This window comes from Haliotis rubra, unplaced genomic scaffold (genome assembly GCF_003918875.1).
Source record: "Haliotis rubra isolate DU_JTF1 unplaced genomic scaffold, ASM391887v1 Scf3, whole genome shotgun sequence".
Taxonomy (NCBI): Eukaryota; Metazoa; Mollusca; class Gastropoda; order Lepetellida; family Haliotidae; genus Haliotis; species Haliotis rubra.
Genome location: NW_025766968.1, coordinates 4,118,373 through 4,130,326, shown reverse-complemented (window position 1 = coordinate 4,130,326; position 11,954 = coordinate 4,118,373). Strand labels below are relative to the sequence as shown.

At 36.2% G+C, this 11,954-nt stretch overlaps 1 protein-coding gene across 1 annotated transcript in view; it reads left to right on the top strand.

Annotated features, from left to right (window-relative positions):
* The window catches only part of LOC124282508, a 257,057-nt gene that overhangs the window by 196,127 nt on the left and 48,976 nt on the right, over window positions 1-11,954 (top strand). The window lies entirely within an intron of this gene.

The window sequence follows — 11,954 nt, the reverse complement described above, 5'->3', positions numbered from 1 at the left end:
ATGAAAAAATAATGAAAACCTTCAAATTGAAGTTCCATCAGTTGTCAAATATTTACATGTGCTAGAGACAATATTGCAATCTGAAAGCCATAAAATTTGTTATTCAAGTAAACATTGCATCAAATTTGATCCTATTTGTCAGCTAAACTTGGGAAATGAGCCCATTTGAAAACACGATGATCAAGTATTCAATATCATGTGGCTGGACGTTGTAGTATCAGCATTAACAAAAGGTATTCACATCTCATTGAATCTCCTTGATGTTATTGAGGGGAATAAGATACCAGGAGGGTGGACATATATCTCGGTACCCCCCACAGAAGAAGTACCAATAACTTAATAATTATAACCATGGGGGTGCTCAGCGTTGGTGCCCAATATCGGATGTCACACAACGAATGAATCACATGCCTACAAAACGCCAAAATGTAATTTATGATAAATTTATTCTCTGTGTGATGTAGATACAAAACATATACTGTTACCTTTTGTCGATGTTCAGAATTTGATAATGTCACGGAGCTATGGGTTCGGATATGCTTATTCAGGCACTTTTATACCAGAAAGAATGGAGTGAGGGGCTCTTATTACCACACACACTTACAATAAGAAATGGCTGTAAAGGATTAAATACACTGTATTGATGTTATTATGTACCTGGGTGTTCCTGACTGAGAATATTGCATAGCTTACTTGATACAAGATGAATAGAGAATGAAGTACTGCTACAAATACTAGCTGGTTTTATTGAAATCTATTTTCCATGCTAAAATATGTCCAAAGACATGAGTGAGTGAGTGTGTGAGTGAGGCTATCATGGCTGGGGACACCAGAAATGGGCTTCACATATTTACCCATGTGGGGAATTGAACCCGGGTCTTTGGCATGAACTAACACTTTGACCACTAGGCTACCCCACCACCCTCAAAATATATATGTTTGTGATGACGGCAAATTTGTGGTACTGGAACACCCTTTTGCTGCTTGTAGGTTTAGATTTCAGTACCATGATATTAACCTACCTAGGCCATCTGTGTGTCCCTCTGGGACTATTTAAAATCATTAAGATGACTTGCCAAGATGAAACTGCGGTAATGTTTAAAGCTCCAATGAAACCATCTCAACTGCTGTTGGTTCTGCTGTAGTTCAGTAGTAGTTGTAGTACATGGTGCTAAGATTGAGCACAGTTGCTTTATTGAAAAATAACCCCAAAGTTTCAAATTATCTTATAATCACATATTCTTCTTATTCAGTATTACTTATTATATTACCATAATTCAGTTTTGACGTGAAATTACTGAAACTGTGTAAAACATATTCTTTGGCTTTTTTAAAAATTAATTAACTGAAATAGACAAAATCCTTCCAAAAGAACAATACCCATCTTCAAGGACATGTAGTTGCCATTTAACAATATCAGTTTTAAGGTAAACCTTTTTTCAAAGCATGTGCCACATCATATGAACGGGTTATTCATTCATGAACACATCATGTGAAAAGGTTACACCTAAGTCAAACAGCACATTGAACATTCATATAAAGACCAAATGTATATAGGTTTTCCCTATACACAAATTGCCTGTTTTGTCAGTTCAGCGAGCAAATACACTCCACAAGCTTGTCATAACTCCAGATTCAAGGGAGCCACAGTCTCCTAATCTGTATTATGGCTCCACTGGGCTTCCATAGCTCTAACCCTAATGCATCAAGATAGGTGGTCACCAGGGATTGTGTTTGACAGATTATAGTTTACTATGATAGATGGGCGGCCATTTCTATTACTGAGCAGTGCAGCCACATGGTATGGTAACTGGGACAAAATAATACACAAGATGTTGGTTCATTTATAGAAATATAGAAACATTTTACCACAGGCAAACACCATTGTTCATATCGAAATTGTAGCAGTGACACATTTAGAAACATTTAGAAACATTTAAGCATGGGTGGACACCATTGTTCATATGCAAATAGTCCACAACTCATTTTAGAACTCGTGAGGGTTGAATCATTTAGAAACATTTAGAAAGATTTAAGCATAGGTAGACACCACTGTCCATTACCAAATTGTCCACTACTCATTTTAGAACTTGTGAGCAGAGAAACATTTAGAAACATTTAGAAATATTTTACTAGGGATAGACGCCATTGTTCATACCCAAATAGTTCACAAATCATTCCAGACTCGTGAGGAGTGAAACATTTACAAACATTTAAGTGTTGGTAGACACCACTGTCCATTACCAAATTATCCAGAACTCATGTTAGAACTTGTGAGCAGTGAAACATTTAGAAACATTTAGAAGCATTTTACCAGGGATAGACGCCATTGTTCATACCCAAATAGTCCACAAGTCATTTTTGACTCATGAGGAGTAAACTACTCACCTTTTGGATAAAACAACCCGTTCCTGTACATTCTCACTAGTGGTTACTTCTCGCCCGATTTCACCATGCATATTTTGTTGATTTCCAGGCATTATTATATTGTATCATCTTGTATTGTTAAAATGTTTTAAATTTGATTACTAGTTTTTAAATTTACCTCTGTGATAAACTAGTTGTTTTACTGTCCTTTTCTGATAATTAACCTATAATTATTATAAATATGTAACTTGATATAGTCACGATATTTTCTGAAATAATGCCAATGTGACTTAAAATTTTAACTCACTCACACACTCCAGGCATTAGAAATGTATTATAGTATGTATTCATTGTATTATAGGAACTCATTTAATCCTTATCTTCTTTATCTAATAAAAAACATGAGATGGAACAGTGTTATTTGAAAGCATTATACTGCAGTAAACTCATACAGGAAACTAACCAATCATTGGCAAGCATAAATGTCTTGTTTATGAAATATCAACTGGATTAAGAAAGCAGTAATATTCATGATAACAGACTTGGTTTTAACTGGTGATGTGAATCATATTTTCTGAATTATTAAATTAACTGAAATTTTACAATAATTGAAAGCCTTCTCTGTTTGCAAAATGGAATGATTCATCCATATAATGTCCATGGCATGAGGTCTTTTGACATTTTATCCATTTTATCAGATGTAACTTATTCTTGTACTTGCAAATATTTGGCAATCAATAGAGTTTATTCAGTCATGAAAAAACAAGTTGAGTGAGTGAGTTAAAATTTTACATCGCATCGGCAATATTAAAAGACAAAACCAAAAAACAGGTTGAAATGACATGTGAGATGTACCTCAGTGTTGGAGAAGCGGATGTTAACAGAGCTATGATTGGTCAAGAAGCAGGCTGGGAACTATGGAGATAATTCTAAACAAGATTAAAATTCAAATACCATATAAGGCCATAGATAAGCCAAATTTCGAGGACCAAAAAAAGTGGTGTGTGGAAAGAGTTTGTCTTATCTATAGGTTACTTTCATCAAACTTTTTACTGGTGGTAAGAAAATGACATTGAATTGCTTCGTGTGAATGAACAAGAAAACAACGACTTTGTCAAATTTGCAATTAAACATCACTAGACAAGATTATTTACCTTTTAAGTTGTAATTGTTTTTTTGTTAGGCATTGTATTATATGCAGGGATTCAGATTACCATGTGTATTTGTCTTGTAAACAGAACTGGAAATAGCAATCAGCATTACACACTATAAATTCCTGAAAGCTTGGCCATAGCAAAAGGAAGATGAAGAGCTGTGTCAGAAGAGCTGATGTTACCAAGGCAATGATTGGTCAAGAAACAAGTAGGCAAATCTGAAGTTCATTCTTAGCAAAGTTAGAACTGAAATGACATTATCAGTGGTCAAGATGATTGAAGATTATTCCATGAAAGATTACAACTGAAACACTCTAATATTAAGCTTCCAAGACTTTCCAGAAACTCTTTTACAAATGCCCTACAATGGTAGAGTGACAAGATGATAAATCTGTGTCCTTGGTGTGAAATGCTCTTCATTCTTATGATCTCAGAAGATTGCAGTCTCATGTTGAATGACAATACTGCTTAATTAGAATGAAACCATCTTAGTGAGTAGAAACTCCCTGTTGAGTCAGACCAACATCACCATGGCATCCCATTAGGTCCAGAGAGCATTCATCAATAGGGAATCAATTTGACCAATAACAAGTACATCCTGGTAGATTGTAACCTTGAACATGTAATACTAAAATCAGCTGGTAGTAGCTTGGCACTCCATGGGGAAATGAATATGCCATAACTGGCGCTTGATTCGCATGCTGGTCTTGGATTACGGCACGCAAGGTGCCAGTGACACCAAGGTCACTGTTCTACCTAGCATTTGAAGGCCCTTGTTTAATTAATTACATTTAGAAAACTTCTCTTTTAAAAGGTACCCTCCCATTTATCATGGGAGTGAAAGGTTTGATGCCACACTTAAAGATTTGGGGAGTAAAACTGATAAGAATTAAAAAGAATAAAGGTTTTAGAAATGTCATTCGAGAAACTTGCTAGGTTTTATTTATAAAAAAAATCTTGTCATTAAAAGAAGTTGAACAATTCCAAGCATTGATTTGCACTAAACTCTGGACGTGTAACCAGCAGTACTGAATGATCTTATCACTTTGCTGTCTTTTATTAAGATTCGGTTAAAAAGAACCAATTACTCCTTTGAGTTTCAATTACATTTCAGATTTAATTACTAAAGAATAAAGTTTGAATTTGAGAAACAACTGAATCAAATTCAGAAGTGTTACTTTGGACATTAAGAGTTTGAACAAAGGCATTGACTTCAATTTAATTAAGTTGGAGTACTGAATTTTCCATACAGAGTGACAAATGTAACAATCATTTCCCTGAAAAACAAAAACAACACAATGTGACTTTACGATAAAAGACAATGTGAAATGGATGATATGAAATACATCATGATGATTTGATAAAAGTTCAAACTTTCATGAATTGCCCATGAACATTTAAGGATAAGCATCTTCACTAACTGTAGTTCGAAATAGATATGTAATGTTCAAGTAATTTCGTAAAATTAATTCAGCTCTTTGTTAAAGTGATGGTTAACCATCCTAACTAACTGTAGTTGGAAATATACTTGTAATGTTCAAGTAATTTAGTCTCATCCAGTGACAAGATACCTGTAACATGACCAGCATGAATACACTTGTTAAAACCCTTTTGTAATATGGGCCATGGCCTTGAATACTTAAAATATATTGTCTGTCTGTCAAGTTATTTAGTAAAATTAATTCAGCTATCCGTTGAAGTGATGTTCTGAACCAATGAGTTTGTAAAGTTTCTAAAACCAACACATACCTCAAATGGTATAACAGGCAGAATATCATGTATTTATTGATGGAAGTAAACTTGACAAATCGTAATGGGACGTTACTATCTAAGTCCCACCTAAGCGTATTGCAATATCTACCAGGAAATATTTGTAGTGATTGTCAATTACCACATCCAGTGTCACTTGCTGAACATCTCGAGATGTCAAGGTAGTACATGTATTGATTCCCTAACAACTGGCCATTCCCCAATAACTGGACTTATGATATACACAGATCTCAAGATGACTTGCTGGTAATTCATATGCTTGTCCAGGAAAAAGAGTCTGTCTTGGTCTTCGACAAGAGCAATCTCTCCTCCCTGTTAGAAAGGAACTATCAGAATTGCAGGAAGCGAATAGGCAATGAATATCCTCCCCAGCATATATCCCCATGTTTAGCTAATGGCTGTTTGACCTACGTATTGATTTTGCGGATATGAATATCTGTGACCCTACACCAACTTGTTTTACTCGTGTACAAAATATCTAACCAAGATGGAAGTATGATTATAAGAAATAAAATAAGAAGAAATTGTTAGTAATTATGATGGCGGTTATGGGTACCCTGAAAAAATGGTTTAAAAATTGCAGCATGATTGTAATAAGGACAACTAAAGGGCATTATCAATTGACATGGAAGATTTTTATATCCAAGCAAACTTGGTTGGAAAATTGCAATGTCTTGATGGTATTTTAATGTTTTTGCCAAAGAACAATCAGAGAACATCAACAAACTCTGATTTCATGTTTCTTCTCCAGTCTGACCTTTGTTATCATGACCTAATTCCAACTTCTAGCTTCAAGAAGGGATGGTGTGTTTTATTCATGTAATCATTTTTTCTGGTGCTTATAAATTGGTTTTTATTGAAGTTAAATTCATTTTAAGAAGATTCGGAAATAATTCTATGGCATAACAGATTACTTAAACTGGGCTAAGGCCAGGCAACAAGTAGTTGCTTCTGTCATGATGTTTTTACAACTCAGTATTCCAGAATTGAAGGAAGTCACAGAGATATGCTAAAATTAAAAGCATAAAAGCATTTGATACAGATTGTGTATCAGGCCGCTCTTGTCAGTATTTTTGTGTTTATGTTTTTTGTGTTTGTGGAGGATTGCTACAAGATGTCATCATGTTGGAACATCAAGAGGCAGACATTATGTGAATGCTGCAATTGTAGTTTGATCCTAACAATCCTTGACTCATGTATAGACTGCTAAAAGTTAGAAGGATTATGCTGACTAAGCACTAATGGTCTGCCAGGAACTGACATGAGGACAGTAGAAGGATTCACATGCTGAATCTTGGTTCACATCTGTCAAATAAACAAACTCACCACTGACACATTGAATTTTTTAAAATAATTCATGTCCATATTGCAAGGGGATGATTCACATTTGTATCACTGCTATGTCCATAGTTCATGTATTTACTGTGTTGAATAACTATTTTTAAGATCCTATAGCATGTACTCCATGGCCAACACACTGAATCATATGTTATAAGCTTATGTCCATACATCACAAGAACTGACCCAGACACTGAATGATTTCTCAGGACCATATGTCTGTATACAATCTAATGGCCATGAATCATATCTTTGGACCATAATTGTCTATATAAAATTAACTGACCTACACACTGAATCTTTTCTTCTACACTATTAATACATGAACTGACCAGCACATGGAACAATTTCCTAGGACCTTATATCAGTATCATATTCGCGGCAGTTGGGTAGTCTAGTGGTTAAAGCATTGGCTCATAACGCAGATGTCCCGGGTTCAATTCCCCACATGGGTACAATGTGTGAAGCCCATGTGTGTCCCCCAGCCGTGATATTTCTGGAATATTGCTAAAAGCGGCATAAAACCATACTCACTCACTCACTCAGTATCACATTCGCTGACCAATGCAATGAATCTGTTCCTTTACACTATTATTAAATGAACTGACCAACACATTGAACATTTCCTAAGAATGTATGTCCACATAACATGAATTGACCTGTGTGTGGAGCATTTATCCATAACCCATATCTATATCAAGACGTCTGACTTCAATATGACGCCTTTTACTTATACACCTCAAGTCCATATCACCTAACATTGATTTCTGACTGGAGGGATTGAGTTGTGATAGTCAGACACTATAATCACAGAGAAATGGTGTCTGCTCTTGACACACACAGTTTGAATATCCTTGTAATTTGGGCAAAAGCTCAGCTCCTTTCCACACTGGAAATCTAAGACAAAGGAGTAGCTGGCATTGATATGGAATATATCAATGTCATTTTCAGTGCTGGAGGAGCTCAAGCAGGGGGAAATCATGTCACGGGAATCCATACACATGTTCTGGATCTGCAGAACTCTGTCCCGCCTCCCACCCAAACTCATCCCCAGCTATTCATCTCTCAATGCTGTTCATGTCCTTGCCATCAATATCAACATCATCAACGTTCTGATGATTTCTTAATGACATGTTCCAGATCCCCTTTCAATGCGGACCATATTTTGAAAGCATCAAATGCTGTGACATTTCCGAAGCCTCAGACAATCATACATATTATCGCCATCTTCAGATTCCAGATTCGAGCCCATTTAAACTGTCAAAGGTTATAATGCGTTTAGCTACTGTGTCATCAATTCAGATATAGGATTCTCAAGGTGTTAAAGAGAGGCCACTTTAACCGTCCTAGCTTTGAAAAGTTGTACAATAAACACGGCTGGCAGTGTCTTCTCTGGAGATTTCAATATTGACTGCATTTCAATGGTAAAGTCAATATTGCTTGGAGAAGTTCCTGTGATAAATGGCAAGTCCATGGTAGACCAGCAATAACACTCCAAACAGTCAACACTGCCTTATATGAACTCATGGCAAATAGTGTTGCGTTTGACTGGAACAGAGTGGAGTCATGAATAACTCACTCTACCAGAAAATTCAAAGGGCTGAAATGAATCTTTGAGCTTGAATCGACAGATTCCAACTAATGGTATTTTATCATCTAATCATCATATCCTAGAATTCTAAGTCTGAATGTTGCATTTTGTATAAAATCAAATGAATGTCTTCTCAAGAATTTAAAAAGATGAACAGTGAATATTTCGATAACATTTGTTCAATTCAGCTGCATGCACACCATAGAATATGGACAGGCGACTGATGAAATGTGGTCCATGCAAGCACTATGGACTGGACTGGTGTTAGATCAGATGTGCCTCTGGATATAGAACATCAATATTTATACACAATTATTAGAGACTACGGGCCTCAGATGTGACTTGCCCATTCCATTAGAGTATGTACAATATACATGAATAGATGCCTTTAGCATGCTCATCCTCTACATCTGGATTTAACAGAGGGTTAGAGAATGTTGTTTTATGGCCTAGTCATTAACCTTCCGGTTCTATTGTGGTGACGTGGTAGCTGTCAGGTCTAAGCCAGTCAATCCAGTGGTTGATAACAAGAGCAACTGCCCATGTCATCAGGGTTTTATGCACATGGTAAGCCAGATCATGTGATATAACCATCAGATCCTGTTTATACTTAGTTCATTTGTGTGTTACTGCTTGTTGTGCTATATTCCAGCTATATGGTGGATGTCTGTAAATATTTGAGACAACCAAACTGGTGATTGACATAATGAGCATTGATCTATGTAATTGGTGCAGTGCGTGTGTGTGTGTGTGTGTGTGTGTGTTTGTGTATGTGTTTGTTTACTATCTGTCTGTTTACTGTTTGTGCCACTGAAATGACAACAATGGGATAGCTTAGTGGTTAAACCATTAGCTTATCACATCCCAAATCCTGTCCAGTTACCTGCATGAGTATAATGTGTAAAGCCCATTTCTGGAATAATGCTAAAAGCAGCATAAAACCCAACTCACTCACTGATGGAATGAAGAAGCTGTCAAATGGATGTATTGATTATGGAGTAAGATGGGTTTATGCTGCTAGAGCAATAACAGTTACATATATGGGAGCTTCCAAACCTGTATTGTGACAAAGGTCTACAATACAACACTGTCACAATTAATTTCTATGTATGTCATTAAAATTGCTACAAAAGGCACAGGAAACTCTTGTATACATGGAGAAGTTTAAAAGAATGGCCAATCCAAAATATTACATCATGGGAAGGTTATCAGATGTTAGAGCATGAATCATAGGGGCAGTGGGTTGCCTAATGGTTAAAGCGTTCGCTCTTCATGGCGAAGACTCTGGGTACAATGGGTGAAGCCCATTTCTGGTGTCCCCTGCCATGATATTGCTGGAATATTGCTAAAAGCGGCATAAAACCTTACTCACAGACTCACTCATGAATCATATGAATCATAATTCATGCTCACAATGCTCCAGCTATAATGTTGTTTCATGTACAAAGCCAAAGGCTATTAAACAGTCGGACTTATTAAACCCCTTTAAGTCTTGTCAAGCAATTGCCAGTGCTAAGGGCTATATTGTTCCAAGTAATGTTGTTGTACAGTTGTAAATGTGGACAGATCTATACTGTCTGGGACTCCTCTATTCTTAAATCAGGAATCATTTACAGAAAACCAAAATGGTAAAGTTGGATGTGGAGGAAATTGCTGCTGTCGTATTTTCAATGACTTGCTTGCTGCAATCATTGTCTTTACTGAACTTAAATCACTGCACAGTGACAAGAATACATTTATATACCATCCTATACTTGTATACATTTATATACCATCCTATATTTGTATACATTTATATACCATCCTATACTTGTATACATTTATATACCATCCTATACTTGTATACATTTATATACCATCCTATACTTGTATACATTTATATACCATCCTATACTTGTATACATTTATATACCATCCTATACTTGTATACATTTATATACCATCCTATACTTGTATACATTTATATACCATCCTATACTTGTATACAGATGGGGTAACCTGATTGTGAAAGGTGGTTTGAGGTAAAATATGGATTAGGATTCGTGAAAATAAATGTTGAGTACAGTGTATGTCTGATTGCACTCAATTGGACTAATGTTAGTTATATAGTGTAAGCTCACCTCCCCCTCTCAGACACAGTAGTCTGACTTCGAGCCACCTGTCCTTGTTTAACTTCTTCATTATTGAGTGCAAGGCAGGGTAACATCAAGAATCATCTTTTTATGACTTTCGTATGATGGGACAAGGCATCAAACTGCCGATCTTCCCTTCTCTGTGCAAACACACTATCCACTACACCACAGAGGTTTGGTCCTCATGGTTAAGGTAATGGCTTAATGAAGAAGACCAGGGTTTATTGTGCACAGTTGTGAAGACCCTTTCTGATAGGGCTGTGTATTGGCAAATAATTTGTATTGCAGTATATTGTGATTGAGGTACCCGTATTGCGATATGTATTGCGATGTATTGGGAACTTAAGTGTTTGACAGTAAGTGACAATAATTGTGCATGTCAGTCCTATTTCTACATTAAAAGTTCCTAAACAGCAATCTCAAAATTAGGTTGCATAGTCATGGATTCTATTTTCTTTTATAGTACTACAGGATGCCATTTTGTCTTTAAATAATGAAAGAAAACATTTGTTGTGAATGAAAGTATGTGTAGATTTTAATTTAAACCATAAAGATAATCACAAAAACTTCAGATATGTTTTTTTACCCAATATAACGGTTCTCAGAAAAAATATTGCAATATGTATCATTTGAAAAGCTTTCTGCAAAATACCAGTAAACCGGCAATACCATGCAGCCCTTCTTTCTGATGATTGGACTAACACTTATTCTGAATATTTATAATTTTGATAGAAACAAATATGAGTATGGTTTACCGCTGCTTTTATCAATATTCCAGCAATATTACAGCAGGGGACACCAGAAACAGGCTTCACACACTGTACCCATGTGGGGAATCGAATGCAGATCATGAGTAAAAGCTTTCACCCACCCTGGCTTGTTACAATATTGTGCGCAGTTGTGACACCCCTTACTCTGAGATATGCATCAGATATTAATAAAAGTGAATTCCTTTCATACTGAGCGCATGGCAGGGTAACATCAAGCACCACCTTTTTATGACTTTGGTATGATGACACCAGGCATCAAACTACTCTTCCCTTCTCTGTGCAAACACACTATCCACTACACCACAGAGGTTGGGCCCTCATGGTTAAGGTAATGGCTTGTCATGAAGAAGACCAGGGTTTATTGTGCACAGTTGTGAAGACCCTTACTGATGTTCCAACTCCATGATTGGACTAACACTTAGTTTCTTAATATTTATAATATTGGTAGAAACAAATAATTCCTTTAATTGAACAGGAGCCCTACTGAGTTGTGGGAATCAAAACTTGAGGAAATCTAGACTTGTTTCATTTAGGTCTTTAACATTGCAGAAATTGCTGGGTGGAAGGGGAAATAATGTGGTTCAGGGACTGTGGGACATACTACTATATAATATGCACCAAATATGAATAAAAGTGAAGGAATCCTTCACACTCACTTCCTTGTTCTCAGCCACTTCTTCTATAGATAATTCAATTCATAATATCTACAGCAGAGAATAATCAGTTTTGATTATCCGTTAAAACAGGCTCCACGGGGGTGCAAAAACCAAAACAGCAATAAAAATGATGTGAGTGGATCAGTGAAGATCAGACATCAATGGCTGATGACAAT